The sequence below is a fragment of the Artibeus jamaicensis genome, unplaced genomic scaffold (assembly GCF_021234435.1).
Source record: "Artibeus jamaicensis isolate MK-2021 breed Jamaican fruit bat unplaced genomic scaffold, CSHL_Jam_final contig_760, whole genome shotgun sequence".
Lineage (NCBI taxonomy): Eukaryota > Metazoa > Chordata > Mammalia > Chiroptera > Phyllostomidae > Artibeus > Artibeus jamaicensis.
The window spans coordinates 5,177,590-5,195,786 of NW_026521955.1; positions in this window are offsets into that span (position 1 = coordinate 5,177,590).

Below are 18,197 nucleotides of genomic sequence, written 5' to 3' on the forward strand. Positions count from 1 at the left end.
AGCTTGGATGGAACTGGAAAGCATTATGCTGAGTGAAATAAGCCAGGCAGTGAAAGACAAATACCCTATGATCTCACCTTTAACAGGAAACTAAACAACAAAACAAACAAGCAAGCAAAATAAAAATAACGACATTGAAATTGAGAACAGGGGGATAGTGACCGGAGGGGAGAGGGGAGGGAATTTCAGGGGAAAAAGGGGAAGGATTTACAGGAACTAGTATAAAGGACACATGGACAAAAACTAAGGGGGGTGGAAAGGGGAGGGAGGTGGGGGGAACAGGGGGGTGGGCTGGGATGGGAGTAAAAGACAGAATACTGTAGTTGAAAAATAATTAAAAAATAAATAAATAAAAAGAAAAGTGCTCTAGAGCAAATATTAGTAAGTTAATCTTCCATATAATTATTTATAGTAGAAAGGTAATACAATATAGTGGTTAAGACTCTGGAATCCACCTGGCAATAAAACCCCAGCTTTGCTATTTCCTATTGTGTGGTCTTGGAGAAGTAACTCTGTGTTTTAGCTACTAATTAGGAATTGGATTGATGTAGACAAATTCAGATAAGTGTTGTACAAGATAAATTAGGTTTTCAGTCTTTCAGATTTTAATCTATTATCATTCAAGTGGAAATAAAGATTATCTTAATTTTGGATTTCATATAGCAAAATGGCTTGCTCAGAGAAGTATCATCTGAAACTTTTTCTTAGACTACAGATAAAAACTGGGGCATAATCCATGACTTCAATGTCAAACATATTATGTTCTGAAACTGATATGTGATTTAAATCTCTAACTTTAATGAAACCAGGACATTTTAGGATGAAATACAAACACCAATACCATTACCACTGACGCCAACAAAAGCCTGCATTGTAGATGCTGAATGTCTCTCTCTAGTTCAGCTCTAGGGCTAGTTTTGGTCCAGAATTTATCATTATGGAGGGGTTGAATTCAAGATGTAAAAACCTGATCCTTTTATTTTACAATTTTGTTTTCCTTCATGCTGAGGACATAATCGGTGGGAAGCATTTAGCATCCTATAACCATACAATTTCCCACTAACTTTAAGCTAAACTTTTTGTTCTTTTTTGATGATTACTGCCTTATAAATTACAATATATTGCAAAACAGTAATATTGTCAAATCCATAGAACAAAATTTCAATGAAATGTAGATATATTAAGTTTAAACTGCATGTTGCTAATAATATGCCTCAATACATACATTAACAGATGCTTTTAACAGAATTATATGAAAAAATTAATGTATTAGCAGAATTATAAAAAAATGAAAAAATATGCATCATATGTTTAGAATTTTATATTTTTCCCTGGCAATTGATAGAGAAGGAAAACAACAAACAAAAATCAACTTTGAACAATTTGAAGAGCATAATTCCTAGCTTATCCAAGGGCATTAAAGAACCATTCTATTGAATAACTGAAAAATACCAATTCTTTTCAAGCACATGTGGCATATTTAAAGCTCCATTGGACCTGAGGGAATAACAGATTCACCAATAGAGCTGATCTAGACCACATGAACTAGCACAACTGAAATTAGACAGCTTCTCTAGTGTCCTCAGAAACACAAAATAAGTTAATGTTTATAATTTTATGTCACTAAAATATTTTTGATATGCCATATTATCTTACCAATAGTTCATCAATATAAAACTGGTACATATTTTTTAAAAAAGAACAATGCATATAAAAATATCTGAGATCTGAAAAAGTGGTACTAAGAAACAATTTTATAAACATACATAATTGAATTAGAAAGGAAAAAAGTTCTACACAAATGAGCTAAATATTCAGCATAAGAAGTTAGAATTATAAAAGTACAAATGTGTAAAGAAAACAAAATGCAGTTAACAAAATATACTTGCAGAAACTGAGAAACCAGAGGACAAATACAGAGTAGTGATGGCTAATTTAATGTATCAACTTGACTGGGCCATGAGGTACACAAACATTTGCTCAAACATTATTCTGGTTGTGTTTGCGAGGATGTTTCTGGATGAGATTAGCATTTGATCTTGTGGATTGAGTAAAGTAGATTGCCCTCCCCGACGTGGTGACCCTGCTCCAAGCCAGTGAAAGTCTGACTAGAACAAAAAGGCTGGGTCTTCCATGGGTAAGAAGGAGGGCCTCCTGCCTAACTGCTTTCCAGCTGCAACTTGGGTTTTTTTTCTGGCCTTTCCATGGGAACTACACCATTGGCCCTCCTGCTTCTCAGACCTTCAGACTCGCAAGGGCCGAAGTTATATTTTTGACTCTTCTGGGTCTCTAGCTTGCTGACTGCTGATCTTAGAACCTGTCATCCTCCATAACCGTATGAGAAAATTCCTTGTCATAGACTTCTTTATATGTATATATGTGTTTAGTACCCATCTACACAAACATGCACAGATGTTATTGGTTCTGTTTCTCTAAAGCAACTTAATACATCAGTGTATCAACACAAATAAAATGTTTTCTCTCAACAAAACCAACAAAAAAAGACAAACCTCTGGCAGAAATAGTAAAAAAGAAAGAAGGTACACATAATTATAGAAATAAAAGATATGTAGTCTATATATAAATATAAACATATATAGGATTACATCAAGTACATCCAGCAGGCACTAAAAATAAAGAATTAATTTTAGAAAAAAAACCTTTTGCAAATAATTTTATGTAATTAGCTGAAATTTACTTTTTTTTTTTAGAAAAATCAGAATCATAAAACAGGGTAAAGTAGAAAACTAAGCAATAATATAATTATTATACTTTGCATGAATAATTAAATATGTACCAAACAGGAAAACACCAGTCCCATATAGATAAAGAAACTACTACCAAATCTAGAAAAAAATTAAATGTTATAGTAATTAATTAAGAGATAAGAAAAAGAGCCCTCACCTCTCAAATTATTTTATGAGTTTGGTATTAATTAGCTATCAAGGCAAAATAAGGACAAAATTTAAAACTAAAATGTATCAAATGTTTTTGTCAACTTAAATGAAAAAAATAATAATAAAATATTAACCACTATATTCTATATATAAAAGTTATCAGAACTTTACCACATTTAATGTATCTCAAGAATATAAGATAATTTTGATATTATTTCATGTTAGCTGATTTATCATATTAACTGAGTTAAAGAAATGCAAATGATCATCTCAGTGGCTTTAACAAAATATTTAGTAAATTCAAAACATTTATAGAAATAACAATCAGTAAATTAAGGATTGAAGTAAACCTGCTTACTCTGAAAAAAAGGGTATTGAGTGATTCATAAGAAAAGCATTTAGAGTACACTTTTTAAAAGATTTTTATTTATTTACTTTTAGAGAGAGAGGAAGGGAGGGAGAAAGAGAGGGAGAGAAAGATCAATGTGTGGTTGCCTCTTGTGCACCCCCTACTGGGAACCTAGCCTACAACCTAGTCTTGTGCCCTAGACTAGGAATCCCATGAGTGACCCTTTGATTCGCAGTCCAGCACTCAATCCACTGAGACGCACCAGCTAGGGTTAGAGTACACATTTAAAATAATAACAAATTAAAAATGTTAAAAATTGCTGTTTTAGATTTTCTAAAGTCTCTGTCCAGGCAATGAAATATGAAGTGTACAACTCTTTGAGTACCGGGAAGTAAGAATTAAACAGTAAGTGTGTTTGATAGAAAGCCTGATAAACACACGCATGTGCATATACAGAGAAACAAATTAAAAACAAAAAATACCTGTTATTTCACTTACTACTAGTATTATCAACTAATTGGCAAGGTGTTTGAATACAAAATCAATATTTAAAATTATTATTCATCTTTAGTAAGTAATAAAAAATCTAAGTTAAAAGGGGATGAATTTAAATAGCAAGGAAAAAACACAAGGGTTCTACAAATATATAATATGAAATATACACAAGTTTAACAGCTCTGGAAAAAATAGTCTAATTTTATGATAAAAAGTGATATTTAAAAAAAATTAACTGATATTTCAAATGAAATTTTTATTAAAATCTCTACTACTTTATGTTTTTCAAGGAATTTAACAAAAAAATTTAAATGATATTTCCAGTTGCAAATAACCAGAAATCAACATCATTACTTTCAGAGACTCCCCTTTTCACTTAATACTCAAATTTATTATAAATATAGACCAATTTAAAGGAAACATTTTAGTTTTACATTCCAATACATATTCCAAATAGTTTAAAACAAATATTTTTCATTTTAATATTAATGTGTGTCAAATGAAATGTATTCTAATTATTATATTGCTATTTGTTTCAAACTATCTTTATGTTGCATATAGCTTTAAGAAAGGTTGCTGTGCTTCGAGTCCCATTAGGCTTCACAGGAAGCCATGATGATGGGAGGTGCTTGCACAGATACTGACAGTGAAGGAAATACTTACCTGCCTCAAACATATAAAATTACAGTTGATGCTGAAATACCATTGAATGCTTTTTAACAGTCTGTCATTAACTTAAAGTAGAAAAATGTTTGAATATCTACATCATATATCTTGATTTTAATAGTATATCAAAACCTTTAAAAATATGTTTTATATATTTCAGAGGCTAAAAGGAAAAGATTGCTAATGGACTGACCAAATTACCTGTAAGTTAACCACAAGCTTTATGAAATTAAGAAATGTTACAGGATTACTACCTTTTGATGAAAATTGATCGCTATTTCTTTTACTCTTTCCTCCGCTTGTTACGTTTAGCTTCCACAAAGATTTAATTTATGTTTTAGTTTGAAAACATTTGTTGTCAACTTTATTACAAACAGTACATTTGCTGAACACGTTTTCAGTGAAATAATATTGTTATTCAATATACAATTAACATTCTAATAAACATCTTTTGTACATGTACCTTTACAAGAGTTTTCATTTCAGAACAGTTTGATGAACACAATCATCTACTGAAATTAAAACATGCTAACTCAAATATGCAAAAAAATGTAATATCATCTTTAAAACATGTGCTTTTATGAAGTGTCTTAAAAAAACAGCATGGTGATTACCAGAGGGAATGGTGGTTGGGGAGAGTTAGAAGAGCATGTAAGGGGATAAACGGCAAGGAAAGAAGACTGGACTTGGGGTGGTGATCATACAATACAATATGCAGATGATCTGTTATAGAGTTGTACACCTCAAAACTATATAATTTTATTTACCAATGTTAAACTCACCACAGTGTTCCAAACACATTCATTCACTGTAATAATGCTGTACTTAGTCACATGGAAAAGTAGCTTTCTTAGAAACAACTTCATTCTTTACTGGAACATTTGCGGGCTATATTATATGCAGCTCCTATGTTGAGCACATTCTATCAGAAAAGAATTAATTTATTATTTTGTAAAGCATGTCACACAAAGAAAAAAGGAACTAGTACTAAGTCAGAAGTTAGAGATCAAGGAAGATGCCTCTTCAACAGTGTGACATACATGCTACCTACTCAATAAATCAAACCCTTGTGACTGATCATGTCATGTACAATAAATATAATCTTAAGAAAATACCCTCCTTGAGGCACCTTTATTCATGCATAAAATGGAGATAATACAGTAATGATATTACTATTATTGAGCCTCACTAATTTATTTTAAGATTATTTTCTGTGAAGATTAATCTGAACACTGAACATAAAAGGGCATTTCTGACCTAAGAAACTCTAGAGAATAATCACTATTCACGTATGATTCTACAAAGCCCATTCAGTAATCATGTCTCTTTATTACATCACACTGAATACATATAACTTTTTAAAATTTATTTCTTTGAGGAGTGGAGATATAATGGACTTATAACATTGTGTAAGTTTGATGTACAATGTATCAGTTTGATACATTCATATACTGCAAGACGATTCCCCCCCAGCATTAGTCATCAGCTCTGCCATGTTGCACAATTATCATGTATCTGTGTTGTGACAAGAACAATTAAGACCTAGTTCTCTTGACAACTTTGAAGTTTATAAGACAGTATTGTTGACTGCACTCAATAATGCTGTGCATTAGATCTCTAGAACTTATTTACCAGTTTTCTCATCGCCCAGGCCTTGGGTAACCACCATTCTGTTCTGTTCTTATGATCTGTTTTAGATTCTACATATAAGTGATATCATACAGTGTTTGAATTCCTCTCTCTGACTTATCTCTAAGAGTCTATCTACTAGTGAACAGATAAAGAACATGTATTATATATACACAGTGGAATATTATTTAGCCATGAGAAAGAATAAAATCCTACCATTTGCAACAATCTGGACAGTCATCGATGGCATTATGCTAAGTGACATATGATTTCAAAATTCAGTTACACACACTGTTTGCTAATTTACTTACAACTTCAACCTGAAAGTTTTTTCTTTCAATGCTAAAAAAACTGAAGATTAGTTCTTTCTTTGACAATATGTACATAATACACATTTTAATGAATTTGAACTTATACAAATTGATTATTCATATATAGCGTCATTTTTTGTGTGTGATATGGAAAGCATTTTATTCTTCCGTCTCAGTAAATTAGGAGTCATACAAATGCACAGCATTACAATGAAATGGGTTCATCATCAAATACACTTTCTCCTCCCCTGCTGCTTTGGTCAGAGCAATTATGTAAATTCATGTAGTAAAATTATTTCATTAAGTAATTTAGTCATCCAAACACTAATTCTTGTTATCACAATATAAATATAAATTGATTATAAATCATCAGAGTAAAGCTATTTGCAATGGAAATGTAATTGAGATGATAAGATGAGGAAATTAATGTTGAGGTAAATGAGGTTATTTAAAACATCTTAAGTTGTGATTGCATTATTTAAAATTTCACTTTCATATGGTGATTTTAAGTATGCAACAAGATGATACTGAAGACATGTGATTTTCATTTTTCTTTGATATTCCCGTAGTTTTAAACAAACCTCACCTCTAATCAATTTTCTTTTAACAGACATATCCAAGTCTGAATTTGTAAAGAAAATGGGCATGTTGAGGGTTAGTGGCGGTCGTGTTCCCCCTCTGTGGTGAGGGACCTGTGTGCTGCCTGGCAGACAACTTGAGGAGAGTCAAGCATCCCATGACTCAGCAGTGACTTACTATGGAGTTAAACTGAAGTGTCTGAGTGTGTGGCCTACCAGGACTTTATAAATTAAACTATCTTACCTTTTTACTTGGTTCAACCTTCTCCCCATTTCACATTAATGTTGTACTCATATTCATTCATTACATATTTATTTACTAAAGGTCTACTCTTTGCTTGAAACTAACTCAGTCCATGAATACTAGAAAAAATGTATCTTTTTTTTTTGGTTTGAAGCACATATTATATAATTACTAAATTGCTAATTCTCTGCATGTATAATACTGATTCATGCCTGAATGCATTTATTCAAGTTTTTCTTATTTTCTAGAAGCACAATGTTCTTTAAGACTATGTTCACTTGGCAAACATTCTATAAATTATTCAGAACTCTAACCAGGCATAATTACCATAAGGCTGTGAGGTTTTCTCTAGAAGAGTTCATCATTAAAGACATGTATACCTTTTAAAATTTTACATGTGTATTTTGTACAAGCATCTTCATTTGCAAGCATAAAAATTTAAAAGAAAATTAAAACTCTCATAAAGCTGCATTTCTCCCACTTAGGGAGATATGGAATCCAACAATGCCTCAAACTTTTAGAGAGAAGGGAGAAAGGCTGCATTGTCTATCATTCTATTGCGGTTGCAGCTGCTCCTGTCCCTCACTGACACACCATACTGCTGTTTTGTGGTCTCCCACATCAGAGCCATATGAGAGCTAAGTACTACAGAGCCAACTGCCACCAATACGCAGTGTGTCTTAAGAAAAGGAGCCCTAGTAAAAGTGCTTCTGTTTAATTATTAGACTCAACATAATTTATCTAACCTGGGCTTCTCTGTCTATAACTCTTAAAATCCATATAAGCTTTAATGTAACTCTTGTAGACATTATCCTTTGAGGCCTCAACACTTGACATATAGTCTACAAAGTAATTTAGCAATCAATTTCTATTAGAACCAACAAGAATTTTTCCTGGTTCCAAACCCTGGATATCACCAGGATTTTGGTTAGCTTCCTCTTCAGCCTGTGAAGCACAATGGGGATCTCTGCAATTTTTCTTCTTGGCATGAGTGCTTGATTACTGCACTGGGGATGAACTTTGGAATGCCAAAGTGTTTTTGTATCATCTTGAGAGTCCATATTTACTTAGCAGTTTTCCTTTGTAAAAAAAATATTTTAGTTGTTGTTCAAGTACAGTTTTCTGTCTTTTACTCTCATCCCAGTCCATCCACCCAGTGCCCCCCACCTCCCTCCCATTTCCACCCCCTTAGTTGTTGTCCATGTGTCTTTTATACTAGTTCCTATAAATCCTTCCCCTTTTCCCCTGAAATTCCCTCCCCTCTCCCCTCTGGTCACTGTCTGCCTGTTCTCTATTTCAGTGTCCTTGGTTATATTTTGCTTGCTTATTTGTTTTGTTGTTTAGGTTCCTGTTAAAGGGGAGATCATATGGTATTTGTCTTTCACCGCCTGGCTTATTTTACTCAGCATAATGCTTTCCATTTCCATCCATGTTGTTGCAAAGGGTAGGAGCTCCTTCTTTCTGCTACATAGAATTCCATTGTGTAAATGTACCATAGTTTTCTGATCCATTCATTTACTGATGGGCACCTAGGTTGCTTCCAACATTTGGCTATTATAAATTGTGCTGCTATGAACATTGGCAGTTTTCCTTTTGCACAGTCAATGCAAATGGCTCATTATTCCTGTAGCTCATTATCTCCCATGTAGCTTATCTACTCCAGCCTTCCATTCCCAACACCCAATCTACCGTGTGGGGAAAACTTCTATAAATCTGTGTTTGTGTGACTGCTGAAAGGTGACCAAGTTGACAACTTTGATAAAGCAGAGAACAAAAAAGGCAAACTCCATGATGTTTAATCTAGAAAGGCCCATTGTACTAAACATATTTCTGGTTGTACTTAAACAATAGTTGGTAATCATACCTTTATGTGCCTGACAGTCTTTTTGTGTGGTTTTTTAAACCAGGAGCCATGTTTATGTATTATTAATCCCAATTTACAGTGAACTGATTTACGGGGACTTCAATTTCCCTCTATTAGCATTTTAAGCAATTTATGGGCAGTCTATTATTATAGAGAAATTGATAATAAAGTCCTGTAAATCATGATAGAAGTTTATATTGGAAATATACACTCCAGAATCATAGTAAAACATGTGTTAGTTGGACCTGTGACTGCCAATGAGAACATACACGGGATATGGGCTGCGAATGCAGACCAAACACAGACCCCTGAAAGCATGACATTGGGGAATGGCAGGAGAGGGACTCCTATGAAACAATAGATATGGAAGGATTTTAAGCACCAGAACAAATTACCAACACAGAGATTTTGTAAAATATCAAGTTTAATAACATTTTTATAGTGGAAAATATTGCACATTGTTAAGTAAGATCAAAGATATTAGAATTAGCACTTCAGATGCTGTAAATGTTCAGAAGTATGTGACAGAAGCATTGGAAAATAAAGCAGGATGGGTTAAAGAGTTACTGGAAATAGTGAACTAGAGCAAACAAAGAGGAAAAACAGGAAAATGAATTTAAGTTGGTACTTCAAGAAGCAAAGATAGCAGAAAAACAGTGTTCTCAGAATGCCTGTGAAACCCAGTTCCCAATCCATGAAAGCTTTCAAAATCAAAATCTATACTAATATGGAATATATATGGAAAGTATATTATATGGAAAATATAATATTTTATACATTTCCCTACCCATTTCCAGGGTGTACCTAATTTTATCACAGGTAAGCATCTGACAAAGAGGATATTGGTTCTTTTTATTGTGCAGACAATTTGCACTTGGCCACAAAAGGTCTCACAGATTTAGACACAGAGAGACAGAGACAATAGGTCAGAACCTGAAAAGATGACATGTGAAGTAAAACCCAACACAGCAAGCTGGAACCATATACAAGGAGCTATAAGGTACAGAAACTATGGGGAAATAGTAGATGCCTATTAGCAGGAAGAACAAAACGAAGAAATAGTGTAAGCCATGAGGAAAATAGTCCACGAGAACATGCTGTTGAAAGGGAGTCTGCCCCTAGCAAAGTAATTTTCTTGAGAAATTTTTGTTCTGGCTAAACCCAATCCTTAATAATAAATAGTTTGGAAAAATTTAAGCTAGTGTTATTTTTATGCAGTTGTTTTATTTTTTGAGGGTTTTGTTTTGTTTTGTTTAAATCAAAAAAGGCCAATACAAAATGCACCATGTTTTCAATGTGGTCAAAAATTGTTTCACTTGCTGGCAACAGATATTCTTCTCATGCATGCATTTTATATCCTTGTTTCTAAGACTGGAGAAAGTGAAGCATTAGAAATATTATCAAAATTCAGTCATGTGTAAGGAGGAACAAGGTATAGACCTAGCATCCAAGAATTGAGACTTTGTCTTAGAGCAGAAATGGGCTAAACAAAACTGAAAAAAAAGAGGAGAGAATGGGAACAAGACAAGGCTATGATAAAGTTTGATTTCCATGCCCATTTAATTAAGGCTACACTTTATTTTGGATTCAAAACTACGCTGATCTTAGCCTGAGCCCTCAGCTAGATAATGGGAGGTTTTTTTAATTTGAGAACTAAACTTATCTCTAAAAATTGGACAGATGAGACAGTGCGCCCATGCATCACTGAAACCATCTTTTCTATTTATTTAGGTTAGTTGTTGAAAGTGTGGTTCCACAGCACAAAAACTGATTGTATGCCTTCAAGTCTTTTGAAATGAATGTATTAATGTTAAATATATTCATATATTAACAATTGGTGTCATTTTGTTCCCTTTCTGAAAATATATTACATATTATGTATACTTCCCTGTAAAGTAGAGGCTCTTTTTTTTATGTAAAGGAGTAGGCAAATATTCCAAAACTACTTGACAGATGTCATACAATAGAATTAAAAAATATTCACACTAAAATTAAAAGTGTTGCAAGATTGCTTGAATACTGATGTGCTCTCAACTGTAATGTGTAACTAGCAATCAAATCAAATCAAATATTTCCTGATTACAAACATACATGTGCTTATTTAATATGTATTAGTTCATTTTAAAACACTAAAAATGTCCAAAGTATGGCAATTTAGAATTCGATTTGAAAGAAGATCATATTGGACAAAACAGATTTTTTTTTAAAGACCTATGATTGCATAGTTTTGGGTAAAACAATAAAACAGCAAGTTGTACATACCTTTCTTTGTGCATTTAGTTCAGCCTAGTCATATACTGGGTTGGTCAAAAGTTATTTAGTTTTTGTTGTAGGACGGCTCTAACTGTGCTTAGTTTTCTTTGACTTCATTCAAAACAATTTTGTTAGATTGTCTTGTGACAATTGTCATATCAGTATATATTTAAAAAACATCAAAATTGGTGGATTTTTGTGCAGCCATTTCAATATTGAAAATGGAAGAAAATATGCAACATTTTAGCATATTATGCTTTATTTTTTCAAGACAGGTAGAAATTCAGCTGAAACACAATAAAAAAATTTTTGCACAGTGTATGGAGAAGGTATTTTGACTGATCAAATGTGTCAAAGATGGTTTGCAAAGTTTCTTGGTACTGCTGTCATTTTAGCCCAATAACTCTTTGCTGTGGGGCTGTCTTATGCATTGGAAGATGTTTAACAGCACCAGGACGCTATAGAAGCCAATAGCAGGAGATAGTTGACATACTCAAAATATCCAAATCAGTAAAGTTATTGGTAAAAATGAAAAATGTGTTTTTTATTTTACAGAAAAAAAGCTAAATGAACTTTTTGGCCAACCCAATATATCTTAGCTTAAAAGTTTATCTTCCCAGCTTTTTTCTGGAATTACCTGATCCTGGGTAAGTAATTATATATTTTATTTACATATTGATTCCACTGAAAATGAGTGAGCAATAAAGAATGTCTCTTTTTTTATACCATTGAACTCATAATATCTCATATTATGCCTGGAACCAAGTAGAAAATCAATAAATTATTGTTGTATGTACAAGTTAATTGTTTAAGTTTATTTACCTTTTATTTCCTAAATTAAAAATAAATTCTGGCCCTGGCTGGTGTAGCTCAGTGGATTGAGCATGAGCCTGTGAACCACATGATCGTAGTTCAATTCCCAGTCAGGGCACATGCCTGGGTTGCAGGCCAGTTCCCAGCGGGGGATGCTCGAGAGGCAACCATGCATTGATATTTCTCTCCCTCTCTCCTTCCCTTCCCCTCTAAAGATAAATAAATAAAATCTTTTTTAAAAAAGCTACCTATATCTATTTAAGAAAATAAATAAATTCTGGACTAAGCAAACAACTTGGGCAAGAACTATTATATTGAAAAGAGTTTGACATGTTAGTTAAATACTCTACAAGTTAATAAAAACAAGTTAAAGAAATCAGTAAAGATTATTCTAAAGATATTATATATTGTTAATTAAAAAATTAGTTGGTTCAGCCCTGGCTGGTGTAGCTCAGTGGATTGAGCGCGGGCCTGCAAACCAGAGGATTGCGGTTCGATTCCCAGTCAGGACACATGCCTGGGTTGCAGGCCAGTTCCCTGCAGGCTATTTCCCAGCAGGGGAAGCACTAGAGGCAACCATACATTGATGTTTCTCTCCCTCTCTCCTTCCCCTCTAAAGATAAATAAATAAAATCTTTAAAAAAAATTAGTTGGTTCATATAAGGTCAAGTTAGAAAAGCAATTGTATTTTCCATATATAAAAATAAAATTATAACTTAAAAATATAACATTTATAGTATCAAAGCCATCAGCTAATAAGAAAATAATAAAGCAAATCATCAACAAATCCTCTAAACTAAACACAATGATGTGTCAAGAGAAATTGAAGAAGAAACAAATAGAGGGTTATAGTATATATTTTGGTTAGGGATGTTAATTTGTTGAAAATGGTTCTATTAACTTAATAAAATCAACAAAAACAACAGCAATTATTCTTAATTCTTAGTTGAAAAATAATATAATTTGGGGAACTACAATTATTTCAAAATTTACACAATTTTTCTAAAATATATGTAGAAATGCAAAATAGATAATCCAAAAATGTATGGACTTAGAGTAGGAATGCTGAGGAAATAAGGAGAGTATGAAATAGTCATTTGAGAGAATGGAAAAGCAGGCATCATTGAAAATTGTCATGTGGTTCTTCTTTTATCCTTGACGCCATTAATTTACAGTGATACTAACCAGGACAGTTCTATTTTGCCTCCATGCCAACACTCATACCTGCTTAGTTGAGTCAAAACATGAGCTGATAATTGAGTTTAACCTCAGTTTATGTCATGCTAGGTGACAGTGTAATCCAGGGCTTCCGAAAGGGAAGATTGTTATGCATTCTAATATAAGTAGGTTAGGAAGTGAGAATGGTAGGATCCATGTATTACAAAACTTCTTGAAATTGAAGATTTTTAATACTAGATTAGATAAACTATAGTAAGAGATTTATTGCTAGAGTTTAGGAAGTTTGAAGTTTACTTTCTAAAATGATGCAGTCATTGGAATAAAAACTGAAAAATACAACATGAGTGGTTAGAATAGATGTGTGTGAGAAAAATATGTATATATATTTGGAGATCAGGAGTCAAGAGTATAATGAGATTAGACTAAAACAATGCTCACTGTTCAATAAAAAGATTATGCAAGCCTCAAATGTGAGCCATGCATATACTTTAAGATATTTATTAGCCACATGAAAAGAAAAAGACAAAAGTTATTTTAACTTAATAATATGTTATATGAAATGCAGTATATAAAATATTATAATTTTTACATTTAATAGGGCATTTTGATAAAATATTTACATTTACATAGTAAGTCTTTGCAATGTTGTGATTTTATATTTTTCTCATATTAATTCGTTTCAGTGTCAAGTTTTTAACAGATACATGTACCTGGCAGCTAATGTATTGGACAACAAATAATTAAAAGTCAGTAAAATAAATATACCTAGGAAAAGAAAAGCCTAAATCTAGAAGTGAAGCACCACATTTTTCATGCTCTATAATTGAAATTATAAGGGAAATCAGAGAATATTTTGAATTGAATAGCATTGAAAATATAAACATTTATGGAATGTAGCTAAAGTAGTGTTTAGAAGAGGACTTATAGCTCTAAATTCTTATTCAGAAAACAAAGCTAAAATAAATTTTCTAAGTGTATATAAGATTCTTATTGGTACTATAACAGATTGCCAAAATTTAGGGGTTAAAACAACACAAATATATTATCTTACAGTTGAGGGGTCAGAAATCTAAAAATGGATCTTATGAGACTAAACTGCAGAATTCAGCAGGGCTGTGTGCATCTTCCAGGACCTGCAAGACAGTAGATTCCTGGCCTTTTCCAGTGTTTACTGGCTGCCTGTATGTTTTGGCTCTTGACCCCTCCCAGCAATGGTGTTAGTTTTATTTCTGTGATCTTCTTCTTAGATTCAGACTGACTGACTTTACTCCCTACTAATTAAAAGGACTCACGACATCCCACCAAAATAACTCAGGAAAATCTCTTCATTTTAAAACTCAAATGCTTCTCCAAAATTCCTTTGTTATTTAAGGTAACATATTCGTAGATTTGGGGGATTACAATGGAGATATTTTCAAGGAGACATTAATTTGCCTATCATGTTAATGTCCAAATGTAGGAAACTAGGGAAAAAGTGCAAAGTAAACCAAAAGTAGAAATGCATAAAAGTGAAGGTGATAGCAGAAATCTAATGGATACAATTAAATAAGAAAAATTAATTTTTTGAAATGATCAGTAAAATCAATAAGCCTCTAACTGGACTGATCAATAAAATCAATGGAGAACCAATTTATCAATATTAGGAATAAAAATAGAGATTTTAGTCATAGATCCTACTAATATTAAAATGATTAAGAATAATAGAGAACAAGCTTCAGCAAATTTAACTGCTCAGATAAATGAAAATTTTTCTAAATTGCAACCTGCCAAGCAAAGAAAGGGAAAATTGAATAAATTTTATTAAATTAAAATTGTCATTAAAAACCTTTTCTGAAAAGAATACTCTAGGTTCAAACAATTTCACTGAATTCTATCAAATATTTAAGAATAATAACCAATGTTCTGTGTTATTTTTTCACAAAATAGAAAGGGAAAGATCTCTGTCCAATCTACTTTATGAGGCCGGCATAGCACTAATACCAAAAATCTGACAAAAACATAACATGCTAAAAAATGTTTATTGTAATAAAACCACAATTATATAAAGAATAACAAATCAAAATGAATAACCAAATAGAATTTAAAATTGTTTCTGTGGCAGGTCTATGGATAATTATTTTCTCTTTGTGATTTCCCATATACAGTCACTTTATTGAATGAACTCATTATTTAATGGCCATATGCATATTTAAAGGGAAACAGTATGCTAAATCATAAGTTGACATTTGATTTTTAGTGCTTATAGTGTATCTAATATTCTGAGATAGCTCCTTGAAACCTAAATATGGTGATGTTATAAAGGAGTAAATCTTAAACTTTACCACATATAAGGATGACTTAGAGGTCTTGTTAAAACAGAAGTTACTGGGGCCTCCGCCCAAAGGTTCAGATTTGGTGGGTACGAGTTGGGGTCAAAGATGCGCATTTCTAACAAGATCCCATACCCTGCTGATGCTGCTGGTTCCGGCACCAGAGTTTGAGAACTGCAGGCCTATAGCAAACAATATAGATACTACTAGAGGCAAATTCTGTGAAAAGTTTCTGGAAAATCAGGCTGAGTCTCTTTAACAAACTGATCATGTATAACCTGAGAACTCCCTCCGTGAGTAGGAATCCCAGAGAGCTGAGGAGACTTTTTTAATAATAATAAAAGAAATAGAAATATGCCAATGATGAGAGCATTACCATACTTGAGAAGCTCGCAGTGATTGACCTGAATAGTGACCAGGGCTGAGATAAGGAATGCTTCCAATGAAAGTGAGCTCTCTGATACCTGATCAGATACACTCCCAGAACCGCAGAGGCAGGGCTTTCACACTTCAGCATAAAAATCAAAGATAACCTTGGAGTAGTTAGAATGACATCTGATGCTTAAAAGCCCTTTGTTCGGCATTTAACTGTGCACATTCTGAAATGTCTATCCACCTGTCTTCCATAGAGTTTTTTTGTTACCAACTTCCCAATGTTCTTCTAAGTCCTTAGTCGTCCATCCAAACTATTACCATATCCTACTCTAGACTAAGTAGATTCCCAAAAATAACACTCAGAGTAGGAGTATTTTTCACCAATTTTTGTTTTTTATATTTACCCTGATTGAAGTTGTAATGGTACAGCTGTCTGACCTGTTTAAATTAAGATCGCACATAAGGTAGGGTAATCTGTAATATACGCTTAAATTTCTTCCTCCTCTGCCATCCACCTTAAGGAACCTGTTGCTCCCTGAGGACTTCCTGGGTGTGATCTGAAACTGACCTTTGTAAATGGAGGGCAGGGAGAGTCCAAAGAACAAGGCAGACCACTCCAGATTGGTAGGTCACAGATTTAATAAAGGAGGAGACCTGCAAGGTTTGTCCTGGGGGATCAGAAGATAAGTAATTTACTGCATCCCCTACCAAGTCTTTTGTATAGAGGCCTTAACTAGGTTCATTTACATACAATGGGGGCCTTAACAGGGTTCAGTTATCCAGTCCAGATACTATCACCACATTACTCTCTGAAGGCTGAGTCCTAGGGCAGCTTCTAGCTTAGTGAAAGCAAGTGGTGTACACATTCTAAGCATAATGGAGTGAGTGAGGACCCTGCAGTTACCACCGTCCAGCTTGTGGAGCAAACCAGCCGTCACATAGTATTGATGACCTTCCCCAACCTAACTTTCCGAGGTGCCATAATCATGAATTGAAGGAGAAGAAGCAAAGCTATAGGAATACGTGTCAAGAATCTGAGCTACCTGCTTGTTCAACTTCTGGGTCTGCCTGAGTTCATTCTCTTGTACATCATTCTCCTCGGATGACACATTGTTGCTACACATTCCCCACCTTATGGCAAATTAGAGCAGACAATGCCCAGCTCCTGATGGGAAACTTAGGCCTCAGGAACACTTGATTTTTATGATTAGGCATCAGTCTATGTCGTAGCAAGCCACAGCTATTTGTTAAAGGAGAATAGACACCTGCAAAAGAAGGCAGATAGACAAGAGTTCTGTGCTATAACTCTTTTATTGATTTTTCTAGTGGCTTCTTGTCACACTGACATTTCAAGTATTAGCAGTTCTGCTAAATCATGAAGCTCTAGAGCTAGAGGAGCTTATACGTCAGCCTGGATTTGCTGCAGAGCCTTCTTGTGCTTTGGCCCACCAGAACCTTGCAGTCTGACAGGCAAACCTGTAGATGGATGGATATAGCCCACCAGCTATGCATCTTTAACCTCCAAACCCCCAAATGGCCTAAAATTTTTGTCATTCTTTTTAAAGGTTTGGCAATGTGAAGCTCAGAAACTTGTCTTTTACCTTGGTGGGGCTATCTCAAAATCTTCAAAATTACAGAAGTCCTGGAAACTTTATTGAGGCAAAACCACTCATGAATTTTGTTGGGTTGGTATCACTCTGTCTATTTCACATTGAAAGTGTTTGCTGTTTTCTGTTCTCCAGGCAAATCAGGATAATACTACTAATACAGGGGGCTCATGTGATGCTTTATGAAATTTTAAAATGATTAGAAGTTGCTGGAGACCATTTTTGCCTCAGGCCAGGATGAAGTGACATTAAGCTGATTTAACCTCTCCAAAAAAATTTAAAAGAAAACCCCAAAATATAGAAATACCTGTTTCCAGACATTGAATGTCTGGATTTCCAGGTCAGGGAGTCCTGAAGAAAAGAAACAAGTGAGTGAATTCAAATATGGCCACACATCATTACAGCCTGGTGAGGAATTCCTCGATATAGCAAAGAAGGGGGTGGGGCACAGTCAGAGCACACTGATGTCCTTGGATTGAGGATTTAGAATAAGAATCCTTGAGGGTTTGTAGAAACTGGAGATTGCAGGGCTCAAATGCCCTGTCCCTCCATCATGGCTGGAAGAAATTTAGTGATGGATAATCATGTAGCCCTAAAATATCACTGGGCTTTGTCTTGGGATATATTT